The sequence below is a fragment of the Triticum dicoccoides genome, chromosome 4A, assembly GCF_002162155.2.
Source record: "Triticum dicoccoides isolate Atlit2015 ecotype Zavitan chromosome 4A, WEW_v2.0, whole genome shotgun sequence".
NCBI classification, from domain to species: domain Eukaryota; kingdom Viridiplantae; phylum Streptophyta; class Magnoliopsida; order Poales; family Poaceae; genus Triticum; species Triticum dicoccoides.
The window spans coordinates 46,194,696-46,212,432 of record NC_041386.1 but is presented as its reverse complement, the minus strand read 5'-3'; positions in this window follow the sequence as shown (position 1 = coordinate 46,212,432).

Below are 17,737 nucleotides of genomic sequence, written 5' to 3'. Positions count from 1 at the left end.
GGGGGAGAGCGTCGTCTACCTCTGCGCGGCATGGACGACGGCATCGGCTAGGGTTTTGGAGATTTCCTCCCGGCGAGGCGAAGGGGAAAGGGAGAAGCTTTCTGGCGAGGGGAGGCGAGGGGGAGGAAGGGGGAGAGGTGATATGTCTGGGTTTTTTTTTTGCGTCTAGAGTTCCCAGAATGGGCCGGCCCAGTTACGTTCCTCCTCGAGCGCGTTCTGTTTCTTCGTTTCTTCTACTTGTGTTTTTTTACCGTTCAAAAAAAACTTGTGTTTTTTTCTGTTTGTCAAAAAAAACTTGTGTTTTTTCTTTTGCCTCAAAAAATAAAACTTGTGTTTCTTCTTCTTCTTCTTCTTCTTCTTCTTCTTCTTCTTCTCTATTTGTTTTTTCTTCTTCTTTTTCTTTCTTTGCTACTTCCTATTTATTGTGTGCTTCTACTTCTTCCTCCTAGCACAGTCCGATGTTTGTTTATGTAATTTTTGAGGAATGTGTCACTTTCACAAATGTCGATAGTGTACTTTAAAAATGTTTTGGAAAAATGTTCAAAGCCAATTAGAAAAATACAGTTCACAAAGTGTTACGAAAATGTTAAAAGCTCAAAATAAAAATGTTTAATGTGTACTTACAAATGTACATCAACTAATTTAGCTGGAAAAAAATATCACAATACTTTTAAATGTTGCCCTTTGAAAAATATTGACAATGTATTTTAAGAATCTATTGGAAAAATGTTTAATGTCTGTTTTGAAGAAATGTTGACAAAGTGTTGTGAAAATGTAATAGCTCGAGTGAAAATGACCAATGGATACTTCAGAAATATATGTCCAATAGTACTTAAAAAATATACGTAAACTAATTTAGGTGGAAAAAATGCTCATACCACATTTTATAAATGTATTTTCTTTTTCCAAAATGTTGATAGTTAAATTTAAAATTTTCTTAGAAAAAAAATTCAACAATTATTTTAAAGAAATGTTGACCAAGTTTTATGAAAATGTTGATACCTCAAAACGAAAATGTTCAATGTGTACTTAAGAAACGTATGGGTAATACTTAAAAAGTCTGCATCAACTAAATTAGGTGGGAAATGTTAATAGTAAATTTTTGAAAATGTGTTTTACTTTAAAAAATGGTTAACATTTTATTTCAAAATGTCTTGGAAAAATTCTCTACACCTATTTGAAAAAGAAATGTTCACCAAGTGTTACAAAAAAGGTTGATAGATCAAAAGAAAAATGTTTAATGTGTACTTCAAGAAATGTGTGCCACACATTTCCTTAAAATGTACATCAACTAATTTCGGAGGAAAAAATGTTCATAGTAAAAAACATACTTGCATTTTGGTAAAATGTGTTGGGGAATGTAGTAATAATTCAAAAATTTCCTACGTGTCACCAAGATCAATCTAGGAGATGCTAGCAACGAGAGAGAGGGAGTGCATCTTCATACCCTTGAAGATCGCTAAGCGGAAGCGTTACAAGAACGCGGTTGATGGAGTCGTACTCGGGCGATTCAAATCGCGGAAGATCCGATCTAGCGCCAAACGGACGGCGCATCCGCGTTCAACACACGTACAGCCCGGAGACGTCTCCTCCTTCTTGATCCAGCAAGAGGAGAGGAGAAGTTGAGGGAGAACTCCGGCAGCACGAAGGCGTGGTGGTGGAGCTTGTGGTATTCCTGCACGGCTTCGCCAAGCTCTACGGAGGAGAAGGAAGAGTTGGAGGAGGGAGGGGCTGCGCCGGGGAAGGGGTGCGGCTGCCCTCTCTCTCCCTCACTATATATAGGGGGAAGGCGTGGAGGAGGCGCCCTAGGGTTCCCTAGGGGAGGGGCGGCAGCCACAGGGGAAACCCTAGATGGGTTTGGGCGCCCCCACCCCTAGGAAACTTGCACCCCAAGCCGAGAGGGGCGGCTGCCCTAGGGGAGGCGCCCCCACCTCTCCAGGTTACGTGAGAGGGGGTGGGAGGGGCGCACAGCCCCTTAGTGGGCTGGTGTTCCCCCTCCCCTTAGCCCATAAGGCCCCCCAACGCTTGTCGGGGCCTCTGAAACACCTTTCGGTCACGCTGGTCGTCACCCGGTACTCCCAGAACAATTCCGGATTCCAATACCCTTCGTCCAATATATCGATATTCACCTCCGGACCACTCCGGAGTTCCTCGTCATGTCCGGGATCTCATCTGGGACTCCGAACAACCTTCGGTAACCACATACAATTCCCCATAATAACTCTAGCATCACCGAACCTTGAGTGCGTAGACCCTAAGGGTTCGGAAACCATGTAGACATGACCGAGACGTTCTCCGACCAATAACTAACAGCGGGATCTGGATACCCATGTTGGCTCCCACACGATGATCTCATCGGATGAACCACAATGTCGGGGATTCAATCAATCACGTATACAATTCCCTTTGTCTATCGGTATGTTACTTGCCCGAGATTCGATCGTCGGTATCCCAATACCTTGTTCAATCTCGTTACCGGCAAGTCTCTTTACTCGTTCCGTAATGCATGATCCCGTGACTAACTCCTTAGGCACACTGAGCTCATTATGATGATGCATTACCGAGTGGGCCCAGAGACACCTCTCCGTCATACGGAGTGACAAATCCCAGACTCGATTCGTGCCAACTCAACAGATACTTTCAGAGATACCTGTAGTGCACCTTTATAGCCACCCAGTTACGTTGTGACATTTGGTACACCCAAAGCATTCCTACGGTATCCGGAAGTTGCACAATCTCATGGTCTAAGGAAATGATACTTGACATTAGAAAAGCTCTTAGCAACCGAACTACACGATCTTGTGCTATGCTTAGGATTGGGTCTTGTCCATCACATCATTCTCCTAATGATGTGATCCCGTTATCAATGACATCCAATGTCCATGGTCAGGAAACCATAACCATCTATTGATCAACGAGCTAGTCAACTAGAGGCTTACTAGGGACATGTTGTGGTCTATGTATTCACACATGTATTATGGTTTCCAGTTAATACAATTATAGCATGAATAATAGACAATTATCATGAACAAGGAAATACAATAATAACCATTTTATTATTGCCTCTAGGGCATATTTCCAACAGTTTCCCACTTGCACTAGAGTCAATAATCTAGTTCACATCACTATGTGATAGCAATGGATCCAACACCCATGGGGTTTGTTCATATCTCGCTTGTGAGAGAGGTTATTAGTCAATGGGTCTGAACCTTTCAGATCCGTGTGTGCTTTACAAATCTCTATGTCATCTTGTAGATGTAGCTACCACGCGCTACTTGGAGCTATTCCAAATAACTGCTCTACTATACGAATCCGGTTTACTACTCAGAGTCATCCAGATTAATGTCAAAGTTTGCATCGACGTAACCCTTTACGACGAACTCTTTTACCACCTCCATAATCGAGAAAATTCCTTAGTCCACTAGTTACTAAGGATAAGTTCGACCGCTGTCATGTGATCCATTCCTGGATCACTCTTGTACCCCTTGACTGACTCATGGCAAGGCACACTTCAGGTGCGGTACACAACATAGCATACTGTAGAGCCTACGTCTAAAGCATAGGGGACGACCTTCGTCCTTTCTCTCTCTTCTGCCGTGGTCAGGTCTTGAGTCTTACTCAATACTCACACCTTGTAACACAGCCAAGAACTCCTTCTTTGCTGATCTATTTTGAACTCCTTTGAAATCTTGTCATGGTATGTATTCATTTGAAAGTACTATTAAGCGTTTTTATCTATCCTTATAGATCTTAATGCTCAATGTTCAAGTAGCTTAATCCAGGTTTTCCATTGAAAAACACTTCTCAAATAACCCTGTATGCTTTCTATAAATTCTACATCATTTCTGATCAACAATATGCTAACAACATATACTCATCAAAAATTCTATAGTGCTCCCACTCACTTCTTTGGAAATACAAGTTTCTCATAAACTTTGTATAAACCCAAAATCTTTGATCATCTCATCAAAGCGTACATTCCAACTTCGAGATGCTTACTCCAGTCCTTAGAAGGATTGCTGGAGCTTTGCATACTTGTTAGCATCTTTCAGGATTGACAAAACCTTCTGGTTGTATCACATACAACCTTTCCTCAAGAAAATCGTCGAGGAAACAATGTTTTGACATCCTATCTGCATAAATAATGCAGTAACTGCTAATATAATTCCAACGGACTCTTAGCATCGCTACGAGTGAGAAAGTCTCATCGTAGTCAACTCCTTGAACTTATCGGAAAACATCTTAATGACAAGTCGAGCTTTATTAATGGTGACACTTACCATCATTGTCCGTCTTCCTTTTAAAATCCATCTACACCCAACAGCCTTACGACCATCAAGTAGTTCTACCAAAGTCTATACTTTGGTTTTATACATGGATCCTCTCTCGGATTTCATGGCCTTGAGCCATTCATCAGAATCCGGGCCCACCATCGCTTCTCCATAACTCGTAGGTTCATTGTTGTCTAGGAACATGACTTCCAAGACAGGATTACGTACCACTCTGAAGTAGTACGCATCCTTGTCGACCTACGAGGTTTGGTAGTGACTTGATCCGAAGGTTCATGATCACTATCATAAGCTTCCACTTCAATTGGTGCAGGTTCCACATGAACAACTTCCTGTGCCCTGCTACACACTAGTTGAAGTGACGGTTCAATAACCTCATCAAGTCTCCACCATCCTCCCACTCAATTCTTTCGAGAGAAACTTTTCCTCGAGAAAGGACCCGTTTTTAGAAACAATCACTTTTGCTTCTGGATCTGAAATAGGAGGTATACCCAACTGTTTTGGGTATTCTATGAAGATGCATTTATCCGCTTTGGGTTCGAGCTTATTAGCCTGAATATTTTTTCACATAAGCGTTGCAGCCCCAAAATTTTAAGAAACGACAACTTAGGTTTCTCTAAACCACGGTGTCGTCTCAACGGAATTGTGTGGTGCCCTATTTAAAGTGAATGTGGTTGTCTCTAATGCCTAACCCATAAATGATAGTGGTAATTTGATAAGAGACATCATGGGATGCACCATATCCAATAGGGTGCAGTTATGATGTTCGGACACACCATCACACTATGGTGTTCCAGGCGGTATTAGTTGTGGAACAATTTCCACAATGTCTTAATTGTGTGCCAAACTCGTAACTCAGATATTCATCTCTATGATCATATCATAGACATTTTATCCTCTTGTCACGACGATCTTCAACTTCACTCTGAAATTACTTAAACCTTTCAATAATTCAGACTTGTGTTTCATCAAGTAAATATACTTAGCATCTACTCAAATCGTCTGTGAAGTAAGAACATAACGATATCCACTGCGTGCCTCAACACTCATTGGACTGCACACATCAAAATGTATTACTTCCAACAAGTTGCTTTCTTGTTCCATCTTACTGAAAACGAGGCCTTTCAGTCATCTTGCCCATGCGGTATGATTTGATGTCTCAAGTGATTCAAAATCAAGTGAGTCCAAATGATCCATCTGTATGGAGTTTCTTCATGCATATATACCAATAGACATGGTTCACATGTCTCAATCTTTTCAAAAATGAGTGAGTCCAAAGATCCATCAACATGGAGCTTCTTCATGCATTTTATACCAATATGACTCAAATGGCAGTGCCACAAGTATGTGGTACTATCATTACTATCTTATATCTTTTGGCATGAACATGTGTATCACTATGATCGAGATTCAATAAACCATTCATTTTAGGTGCAAGACCATTGAAGGTATTATTCGAATAAACAGAGTAACCATTATTCTCCTTAAATGAATAACCGTATTGCGATAAACATAATCCAATCATGTCTATGCTCAATGCAAACACCAAATAACAATTATTTAGGTTTAACACCAATCCCGATGGCAGAGGGAGCGTGCGATGTTTGATCACATCAACCTTGGAAACACTTCCAACACATATCGTCATTTCACCTTTAGCTAGTCTTGTAGCCTTTTATTTTGAGTTACTAACACTTAGCAACCAAACCGGTATTTATTACCCTAGTGCTACTAGGAGTACTAGTAAAGTACACAATAATATAACGTATATTTAAAATACTTCTGTCGACCTTGCCAGCCTTCTCATCTACCAAGTATCTAGGGTAGTTCTGCTTTAGTGACCGTTCCCCTCATTACAGAAGCACTTAGTCTCGGGTTTTGGTTCAACCTTGGGTTTCTTCACTAGAGCAGCAACTGATTTTCCGTTTCATGAAGTATCCCTTCTTTCCCTTGCCCTTCTTGAAACTAGTAGTTTTACTAACCATCAACAATTGATGCTCCTACTTGATTTCTACTTTTGCGGTGTCAAACATCGCGAATTGCTCAAGGATCATCATGTCTATCCCTGATATGTTATAGTTCATCACAAAGCTCTAATAGCTTGGTGGCAGTGACTATGGAGAACCATCACTATCTCATCTGGAAGATTAACTCCCACTCGATTCAAGCGATTATAGTACTCAGACAATCTGAGCACATGCTCAACGATTGAGCTTTTCTCCCTTAGTTTGCAGGCTTAAGAAACTTGTCAGAGGTCTCATACCTCTTGACATGGGCACTAGTCTGAAATCCTAATTTTAGTCTGTGGAACATCTCATATGTTCTGCGACGTTTCAAAAAAATCGTCTTTGGTGCCACAATTCTTAAACCGTTAGCATTACGCAGTGAACTATCACGTAGTCATCAAAACGTGTATGTCAAATGTTTCGCAACATCCACAGACGACGCTCGAGGTTTAGCACACCGAGCGGTGCATTAAGGACATAAGCCTTCTGCGCAGCAATGAGGATAATCCTCAGTTTACGGACCCAGTCCACATAATTTCTACTATCAACTTTCAACTAAATTTTCTCTAGGAACATATCTTAAACAGTAGAACTAAAGCGTAAGCTACGACATAATTTGCAAAGACCTTTTGACTATGTTCATGATAATTAAGTTCATCTGATTATTTAATGAACTCCCACTTAGATAGACATCCCTCTAGTCATCTAAGTGATACATGATCCGAGTCAACTAGGCCGTGTCCGATCATCACGTGAGACGGACTAGTCATCATCGGTGAACATCTTCATGTTGATCGTATCTACTATACGACTCATGTTCGACCTTTTGGTCTCTTGTGTTCCGAGGCCATGTCTGTACATGCTAGGCTCGTCAAGTAAACCGAAGTGTTTCGCATGTGTAAATCTGGCTTACACCCGTTGTATGCGAACGTTAGAGTCTATCACACCCGATCATCACGTGGTGCTTCGAAACAACGAACCTTTGCAACGGTGCATAGTTAGGGGGAACACATCTCTTGAAATTTTAGTAAGCGATCATCTTATTTATGCTACCGTCATTCTAAGCAAATAAGATGTAAACATGACAAACATCACATGCAAATCATAAAGTGACATGATATGGCCAATATCATCTTGTGCCTTTGATCTCCATCTTTGAGGCGCGACATGATCACCTTCGTCACCGGCATGACACCATGATCTCCATCATCGTGTCTTCATGAAGTTGTCTCGCCAACTATTACTTCTACTACTATAGCTAACAGTTAGCAATAAAGTAAAGTAATTACATGGCGTTTTTCATTGACACGCAGGTCATACAATAAATTAAGACAACTCCTATGGCTCATGCCGGTTGTCATACTCATCGACATGCAAGTCGTGATTCCTATTACAAGAACATGATCAATCTCATACATCATATATATATAATCATCACATCCTTTTGGCCATATCACATCACATAGCATACCTTGCAAAAACAAGTTAGACGTTCTCTAATAGTTGTTGCATGTTTTACGTGGCTGCTATGGGTTTCTAGCAAGAATTTTCTTACTTACGCAAAAGCCACAACAGTGATATGCCAATTGCTATTTACCCTTCATAAGGACCCTCTTCATCGAATCTGATCCGACTAAAGTGGGAGAGACAGACACCCGCTAGCCACCTTATGCATCAAGTGCATGTCAGTTGGTGGAACCTGTCTCACGTAAGTGTACATGTAAGGTCGGTCTGGGCCGCTTCATCCCACAATGCCGTCGAATCAAGATAAGACTAGTAACGTCAAGCAAATTGAATAAATCATCGCCCACAACTACTTTGTGTTCTACTCGTGCATAGAATCTACACATAAACCTAGCTCTGATACCACTGTTGGGGAATGTAGAATAATTCAAAATTTTCCTACGTGTCACCAAGATCAATCTAGGAGATGCTAGCAACGAGAGAGAGGGAGTGCACCTTCATGCCCTTGAAGATCGCTAAGCGGAAGCATTACAAGAACGCGGTTGATGGAGTCGTACTCACGGCGATTCAAATCGCGGAAGATCCGATCTAGCGCCGAATGGACGGCACCTCCGCGTTCAACACACGTACAGCCCGGGGACGTCTCCTCCTTCTTGATCTAGCAAGAGGAGAGGAGAAGTTAAGGGAGAACTCCGGCAGGACGACGGCGTGGTGGTGGAGCTTGTGGTATTCCTGCAGGGCTTCGGCAAGCTCTACGGAGGAGAAGGAAGAGTTGGAGGAGGGAGGGGCTGCGCCAGGGAAGGGGTGCGGCTGCCCTCTCTCTCCCTCACTATATATAGGGGGAAGGGGTGGAGGAGGCGCCCTAGGATTCCCTAGGGGAGGGGCGGCGGCCACAGGGGAAACCCTAGATGGGTTTGGGCGCCCCCACCCCTAGGAAACTTGCACCCCAAGCCGGGAGGGGCGGCTGCCCTAGGGGAGGCGCCCCCACCTCTCCAGGTTACGTGCGAGGGGGTGGGAGGGGCGCACGGCCCCTTAGTGGGCTGGCGTGCCCCCTCCCCTTAGCCCATAAGGCCCCCAACGCTTGCTGGGGCCTTCGAAACACCTTTCGGTCACGCTGGTCGTCACCCGGTACTCCCAGAACAATTCCGGACTCCAATACCCTTCGTCCAATATATCGATCTTCACCTCCGGACCACTCCGGAGTTCCTCATCACGTTCGGGATCTCATCCGGGACTCCGAACAACCTTCGTTAACCACATACAATTTCCCATAATAACTCTAGCGTCACCGAACCTTAAGTGTGTAGACCCTACGGGTTCGGGAACCATGTAGACATGACCGAGACGTTCTCCGACCAATAACTAACAGCGGGATCTGGATACCCATGTTGGCTCCCACATGTTCCACGATGATCTCATCGGATGAACCATAATGTCAGGGATTCAATCAATCTCGTATACAATTCCCTTTGTCTATCGGTATGTTCCTTGTCCGAGATTCGATCGTCGGTATCTCAATACCTTGTTCAATCTCGTTACCGGCAAGTCTCTTTACTCGTTCCGTAATGCATGATCCCGTGACTAACTCCTTAGTCACAGTGAGCTCATTATGATGATGCATTATCGAGTGGGCCCAGAGATACCTCTCCGTCATACGGAGTGACAAATCCCAGTCTCGATTCGTGCCAACTCAACAGATACTTTCAGAGATACCTGTAGTGCACCTTTATAGCCACCCAGTTACGTTGTGACATTTGGTACACCCAAATCATTCCTACGGTATCCGGGAGTTGCACAATCTCATGGTCTAAGGAAATGATACTTGACATTAAAAAAACTCTTAGCAAATGAACTACATGATCTTGTGTTATGCTTAGGATTGGGTCTTGTCCATCACATCATTCTCCTAATGATGTGATCCCGTTATCAATGACATCCAATGTCCATGGTCAGGAAACCATAACCATCTATTGATCAACGAGCTAGTCAACTAGAGGCTTACTAGGGACATGTTGTGGTCTATGTATTCACACATGTATTATGGTTTCCAGTTAATACAATTATAGCATGAACAATAGACAATTATCATGAACAAGGAAATACAATAATAACCATTTTATTATTGCCTCTAGGGCATATTTCCAACAAAATGTTCATAGTCTGTTTTTAAAATGTATTGAAAAAAGTGTTCAACGCCTATTTTAAAAGAAATGTTCCCTTTTTGAAGAATATTTCAACACCTCTTGTCAGGTTGTCCATCCAATAATGATGATTTATATAAATGATGACAATCATACTAAGCGAATCACCACATATGATACAATGATTTAACATATACATCCATCCTAGCATACCTAAAAATAAGTTGGCCTAGTAACAAAACAAACATTAATTGTCTCTATGACTCCCCTAAAAAATATTATCTCTATGACCACAAATAGGCACACTAAATAGGGTACAACTGCCTGCTACCTTGCTGCTAGCTAAGCAAGCATCAAGGTAGGCAAGCAAGCAAAACAACAATGTTACTTCAAGCAAGCAAACATTCGCCATCTTTCATCCTCCTTGCCATTCGAGTGGCTGACCTCTTTTTTAAAAATGGAACACCCAATTCCTTAATCACACTAACTCAGCCAAAAGTGTTGGTCGTCCGCACCATTACATCATTTGGGAGTTCATCAAGCCAGACTTCCTGCTACAATCTAGATAGCATTCCCTGCCATGGCTAGTATGTGGTTCATAGATCTCTGAGTTCGGGATAAAATTACAGGGAGGTTCAGGGGGGAGAGGAGGCTAACATGGGAAGGAACAAGATATGGATAAGAGAAGTTCTATCATTACAATTCATCGATGCCCACTCACACAGCATGACACGCCTAAATACCCTACAGTACGGGCTGAGACGACACAGTCCACACTCACATAGCCCAACGCCCAACTAGGTCATGGCACTCCCCTCCCCTTGCAAACGACTTGTCGTCAAGTTGTCGCCAGTTCAGACAACACACTTTCCCATTCCCAAGTAGCCATCGTTGTCGGTAGCCCACTCCAGACGACCTTGAACTACTTCATGGTGCATCCTCCAAAGCGTACCAGACGAGAATCAAGTACCTAACATGGTTTAGCCACGGCAGGGCACACTTGAGCATACTACCGCGATTCTGGTGTAGGCACCTACTCCTCCGGCGACTTGGCCGATTTCAGTAAAGAAACATGCACCACGTGATGAATTTTATTGGACACTGGAAGTTGTAGACGATAGTCAACATCTCTGACTCTTTCTATGACTTGATAAGGTCCAAAATACTTGAAACCCAACATGTGATTCATGCGCCTTGCCACTGATTGATGTATATAGGGTTGGAGCTTCAGAAAAACCCAATCACCTGCTGCAAAGACTTTGCCGGAACGATGTTGTCCTCTTGGGCCTTCATTCGATGTTGCACCCGGAGGAGGTGTTCTCGTATAGCTGTGGTCGTAGCATTGCACTCTATCAGACAAGTGGTCAAATCACTCGAGGTCGATGACTGCAAATTAGCAACTCCTAAATGTCTCTGTTGGTAACCATATAACACCTGAAAAGGGTTTTTCCCTAGAGCAGAGTGGTAATTGGTATTGTACAAATGCACCCCGAGTTTTGTGAAGTATCACGAAGCAAAGGGAATATCACATAATAACCAAAGATTCACTCGATTATCATTCGTGTGCTCATAGGGATTGATATGGACGTCCACGGTCCTGCTGTCGGTCATTGAACAAATGGTTTCATTCATGTCTATGAGTTATCGAACCAACGGGGCCACAAGCTTAAGGTAATTATGATGTGTTGGGTGTTAGGAGGAAGGAAGTCATGAGAATATATTTGTGATATTATTTCATGAATATCCATAATAGTTCTGAGAGGATCTGGAAGCGTTTCGGGGTCACCAGAAGGGTTTCAGTGAGTATTAGGTAATACCGGGTATTACTGATAAATTATATATAGGTGGAAATTTTTTTGAGATGTTAATATATATATATAATGGTCTAAAAGTATTTAGAATATTTTATATTTATTTAAATATCAACGGGTCTAAAAAGGCAAAGATGTGGAAGGCAACTTGGGCCAGAAAGGCCCAAGTGGAGGTGGCACCCCCCTTTCCTTATGTGTGCGGGGAGAGGTCGTGAATCCTACTATGGGAGGGAGTCCAGTTCGTCCCCTATGCCGAAGCACCAAGGGGGACGAGGGACTCCAAGTATGATCCACACAGACATGTTCTTCTTCTACTGCAACTCGGTGACGGTAACAATCATGGTCCCAACCCGTTATGCATTTTCATATTATTCTTGGGTAATCTTAGGTGCGGAGTTTTTGTTTTCTACTACATTTGCCAACAACATGCTCTGATGTCTTGTGGGCCCCTCGTGGCTCCATTTGTCCTAATTCCAGCGCTATAAATTTCCAAATATTGGAAAAATCCCAGAAACCCCAACGAAACAACTTTTCTGCCACCGCAAGTCTTTGTTCTTCCAGATCCCATCTGGAGGCCTTCACCGATACTCTACTGGAGGGGGAATCGATCACGGAGGGCTTCTACATCAACCTTTTTGCACCTCCGGTGATGTGTGAGTAGTTCCCACGAGACCTATGAAGGAAATATGCCCTGGAGGCAATAATAAAGTTGTTATTTATATTTCCTTATACCATGATAAGTGTTTATTATTCATGCTAGAATTGTATTAACCGGAAACTTAGTACATGTGTGAATACATAGACAAACAGAGTGTCACTAGTTTGTCTCTAATTGACTAGCTCATTGAATCAATGATGGTTATGTTTCCTAACCATAGACATGAGTTGTCATTTGATTAACGGGATCAGATCATTAGAGAAATGATGTGATTGACTTGACCCATCCGTTAGCTTAGCACGATGATCATTTAGTTTGTTGCTATTGCTTTCTCCATAACTTGTACATGTTCCTATGGCTATGAGATCATGCAACTCCCGAATACCGGACGAACACTTTGTGTGCTACCAAACATCACAACGTAACTGGGTTATTATAAAGGTGCTCTACAGGTGTCTCCGATGGTGTTTGTTGAGTTGGCATAGATCGAGATTAGGATTTGTCACTCTGATTGTCGGAGAGGTATCTTTGGGCCCTCTCGGTAATGCACATCAATATAAGCCTTGCAAGCAATGTAGCTAATGAGTTAGTTACGGGATGTAGCATTACGGAATGAGTAAAGATACTTGCCAGTAACGAGATTGAACTAGGTATTGAGATACCGACGATCGAATCTCGGGCAAGTAACATACCGATAACAAAGGGAACAATGTATATCGTTATGCGGTTTGACCGATAAAGATCTTCGTGGAATATGTGGGAGCCAATATGAACATCCAGGTTCCACTATTGGTTATTGACCGGAGACGTGTTCCGGTCATGTCTACATAGTTCTCGAACCCGTAGGGTCCACACGCTTAACGTTCGATGACGATCGGTATTATGAGTTTATGTGTTTTGATGAACCGAAGGTTGTTCGGAGTCCCAGATGTGATCACGGGCATGACGAGAAGAATGAAATGGTCGAGACATAAAGATTGATATATTGGAAGCCTATGTTTGGACATCGGAAAGGTTCCGAGTGAGTTCGGGCATATACCGGAGTACCGGGGGGGTTACCGGAAGCCCCCGGTTAGTATATGGGCCCTAATGGGCTTTAGTGGAGAGAGAGAGAGAGGCAGCCAGGGTAGGCCGCGCGCCCCTCCCCCTTTGGTCTGAATTGGACAAGGAAGGGGGCGGCGCCCCCCCTTTCCTTCCTCCCTCTCTCCCCCTTCCTTCTCTCCTAGTCCAACTAGGGAAGTGATACGTCCATTTTGCATCATGCTTTTATATCAATATTTATTGCATTATGGGCTGTTATTACACATTATGTCACAATACTTATGCCTATTCTCTCTTATTTTATAAGGTTTACATGAAGAGGGAGAATGCCGGCAGCTGGAATCCTGGGCTGGAAAAGGAGCAAATATTAGAGACCTATTCTGCAAAACTCCAAAAGTCCTGAAACTCCATAGGAATTATTTTCAGAATATATAAAAAATATTGGGCGAAAGAAGTACCAGAGGGGGCCACCCATCGTCCACGAGGGTGGGGGAGCGCCCCACCCCCTGGGTGTGCCCCCCTGCCTCGTGGGCCCCCTGGCAGGCCTCTGATGCCCATCTTCTGCTATATGAGGTCTTTCGTCCATAAAAAATCATAAGCCAGATCACAGGACGAAACTCCACCGCCACCAGGCGGAACCTTGGCGGAACCAATCTAGGGCTCCGGCGGAGCTGTTCTGCCGGGGAAACTTCCCTCCGGGAGGGGAAATCATCACCATCGATCCTCTCATCGGGAGGCGGTCAATCTCCATCAACATCTTCACCAACACAATCTCATCTCAAACCCTAGTTCATCTCTTGTACCCAATCTTTGTCCCAAAGCCTCAGATTGGTACTTGTGGGTTGCTAGTAGTGTTGATTACTCTTTGTAGTTGACGCTAGTTGGTTTATTCAGTGGAAGACCGTATGTTCAGATCCTTTATGCATATTAATACCCCTCTGATTATGAACATGAATATGATTTGTGAGTAGTTACATTTGTTTCTGAGGACATGGGAAAAGTCTTGCTATAAGTAGCCATGTGAATTTGGTATTCGTTCGATATTTTGATGAGATGTATGTTCTCTTTCCTCTAGTGGTGTCATGTGAACGTCGACTACATGACACTTCACCATTTTTTGGGCCTAGGGGAAGGCATTGGGAAGTAATAAGTAGATGATGGGTTGCTAGAGTGACAGAAGCTTAAACCCTAGTTTAAAAGTTGCTTTGTAAGGGGCTGATTTGGATCCATATGTTTCATGCTATGGTTAGGTTTACCTTAATACTTCTTTTGTAGTTGCGGATGCTTGCGATAGGGGTTAATCATAAGTGGGATGTTTGTCCAAGTAAGGGCAGTACCCAAGCACCGGTCCACCCACATATCAAATTATCAAAGTACCGAACACGAATCATATGAACGTGATGAAAACTAGCTTGACGATAATTCCTATGTGTCCTCGGGAGCGTTTTCCTTTATATAAGAATTTCTCCAGGCTTGTCCTTTGTTACAAAAAGGATTGGGCCATCTTGCTGCACCTCATTTACTTTCATTACTTGTTACCCGTTGATACGTCTCCAACGTATCTACTTTTCCAAACACTTTTGCTCTTGTTTTGGACTCTAACTTGCATGATTTGAATGGAACTAACCCGGACTGACGCTATTTTTAGCAGAACTACCATGATGTTATTTATGTGCAGGAGCAAACATTCTCGGAATGACCTGAAACTTCACGGAGCGACTTTTCAGAAAATAAGAAAAATACCTGCAAAAGATGGATGCAGGGGCCCCACCACCTTGCCACGAGAGTGGGGGGCGCGCCTGCCCCCTAGGGCGCGCCCCCTACCTCGTGGGCCCCCTGTTGCCTCTCCGACTCCAACTCCACCTCCATATATTGAGTTTCGATGAGAAAAAAATCAGAAAGAAGAAATCATCATGTTTTATGATACGGAGCCGCTGCCAAGCCCTAAAACCTCTCGGGAGGGCTGATACGGAGGCAGCTGACAGGTGGACCAACACTCAAAGGAGCACTGGCCCGGGGGGGTTTAAAATAAGATGACCCTTGAGTCTGCAGAACCCAAGGGAAAGAAAAGGCTAGGTGGCAAATGGTAAAACCAAGGTTGGGCATTGCTGGAAAAGCTTTAATTAAGGCGAACTATCAAGGGGTTCCCATTATAACCCAACCGCGTAAGGAACGCAAAATCCGGGAACATAACACCGATATGACGGAAACTAGGGCGGCAAGAGTGGAACAAAACACTAGGCGAGAGGCCGAGCCTTCCACCCTTTACCAAGTATATAGATGCATTAAGATAACATAGCAATATAATGATATCCCAACAAGTAAATAAATGTTCCCACAAGGAACGGCCTTCAATCTTCACCTGCAACTAGCAACGCTATAAGAGGGGCCGAGCAAAGCGGTAACATAGCCAATCAACGGTTTGCTAGGACATGGTGGGTTAGAGGTTTGACATGGCAATTTGGGAGGCTTGAAAGCAAGTGGTAGGCATCGTAGCATTGGCATAGCAAAAGAGCGAGCAAACTAGCATAGCAAAGATAGTAGTGATTTCGAGGGTATGATCATCTTGCCTGCACAGTTGTCAGAGTTGACTGGATCCTCAAAAGCAAACTCAACGGGCTCCTCGTTAGCGAACTTGTCTCCCTGCTCTACCCAAACAAGACAAACAAGCAACAAGGATACAATCAACCACGTGCAAACTCAAACAACACAATGCAAAGATGATATGCTATGCCGGATGCGATGCGGGATGCAAAATGCAAGATATGACAGGAAATGCATGAACCTGGCCTCAACTTGGAAATCCAAGTGTGCCACTGGAAAGATGAGATGAAATCACTTGAAAACGATATAAAGAACGCCGGAATCGGAGTTACGGTTTGGAAATGGCAAGCGATTCAAATATGACACCGGTCTGCGATTTACAGCAAGTAGGCATCTAAATACAATGAGATGAATATGCTACAGCACCCAAACATGACAACAAAATACATGGCAGGGATGCATACAAGATGCTTAACAAAAGTCTAGCACTGGGCTACGGCCAAATCATCCATTAACAGGTTCAAACAAGCATGGCAAAAATGCATATGACAAACAGATCTCAGACTTAGTGAAATTAACACTTGTCTGGAATTTCAGATCAGGTAGCCCTCTTCGGAGCAGCAAAATTACATGCTACAGGACCTGAACATGGCAAAATAAATCATGGAATGGAGCTACTCAAAGAGCTTAACAAAAGTCCCTTAATGACCTTGAGCCAAAAGGGATCAAAAAATACAATTGCAAGCATGTGAACATAGCGAAAACATAATCAGTTTTCAGACTTGGTGAAAAATTGACACATGCTGAAATATAACTCAAGTAGGCATGTTTACGAGCTCGATGCACTCACTACGGTGCAAGTCATGTCAAGACAAGCATACACCCTTCAAGAAGGCAAAAAATGCAAGCTAGACATGGCAAGAACAATAGCATAGCATGCACGGATCAACTACAACATCATCGGCAAAATTGCAAACAAGTTGACAATCTGTCCAGATTCACAAAGTAGCAAAAGTAGAGCTCGATTGACTCAAGCTAGGGTGCTCCATAATTGCAAAAAAGACATGGATGGATAGAGCACTACAAGATTAACAAAACATCCTTACTGATCATCCTCAAAAGAGGCACGGATCACTAGGAAACAACATGAACATATGGCATCATGAGATAAACAGCTCCAGGACTTAGTGAAATTACTAAGTCCCTGAAATCAGAATTAGCAAGTGCACCACTTTGCAAGCTTGCACTAGTCACCACACACATCACAAAAATACATGGGTTGCACCTCTGGAAAGATGACAAAACACTTAACAAAACACATGTAGAGCATCAGGGCATAGCATGCACACATTAATCATGGCAAAAATGACAAAAGTGCTAAACGGAGTAGCAGATCTGACAATTAACTCAAGTAGCCCTCTTCTAACAGCATTTCGGGCATCAAGATGAACACAAATGAAAATTATGCAATGGAATGAAATGATGTACTCTCTGAGATGAACATTTTGATATGCTATATGCATGAATCGGAGCTACGGATGCAAAGTTACGGGGCTACGAACATGTGCATATGGACTGAGAATTTCGGGACTTAGGTGAAAAAATCAACCTCTAGGGTTTACTGTTCATCGCGAACCGGATCTAGATCAGGCACGCAATCCAAGGTCCACCGGAGCTCTCGCCGGAGCTCCTGTTTGCCGGCGCCGGAGGGAGAGGCCAAGGCGAGGGGCGAGGCCGGAGGAGGCGGCGGGGCCGGCGGGGCGACGCGGGGCGGGCGGAGGCG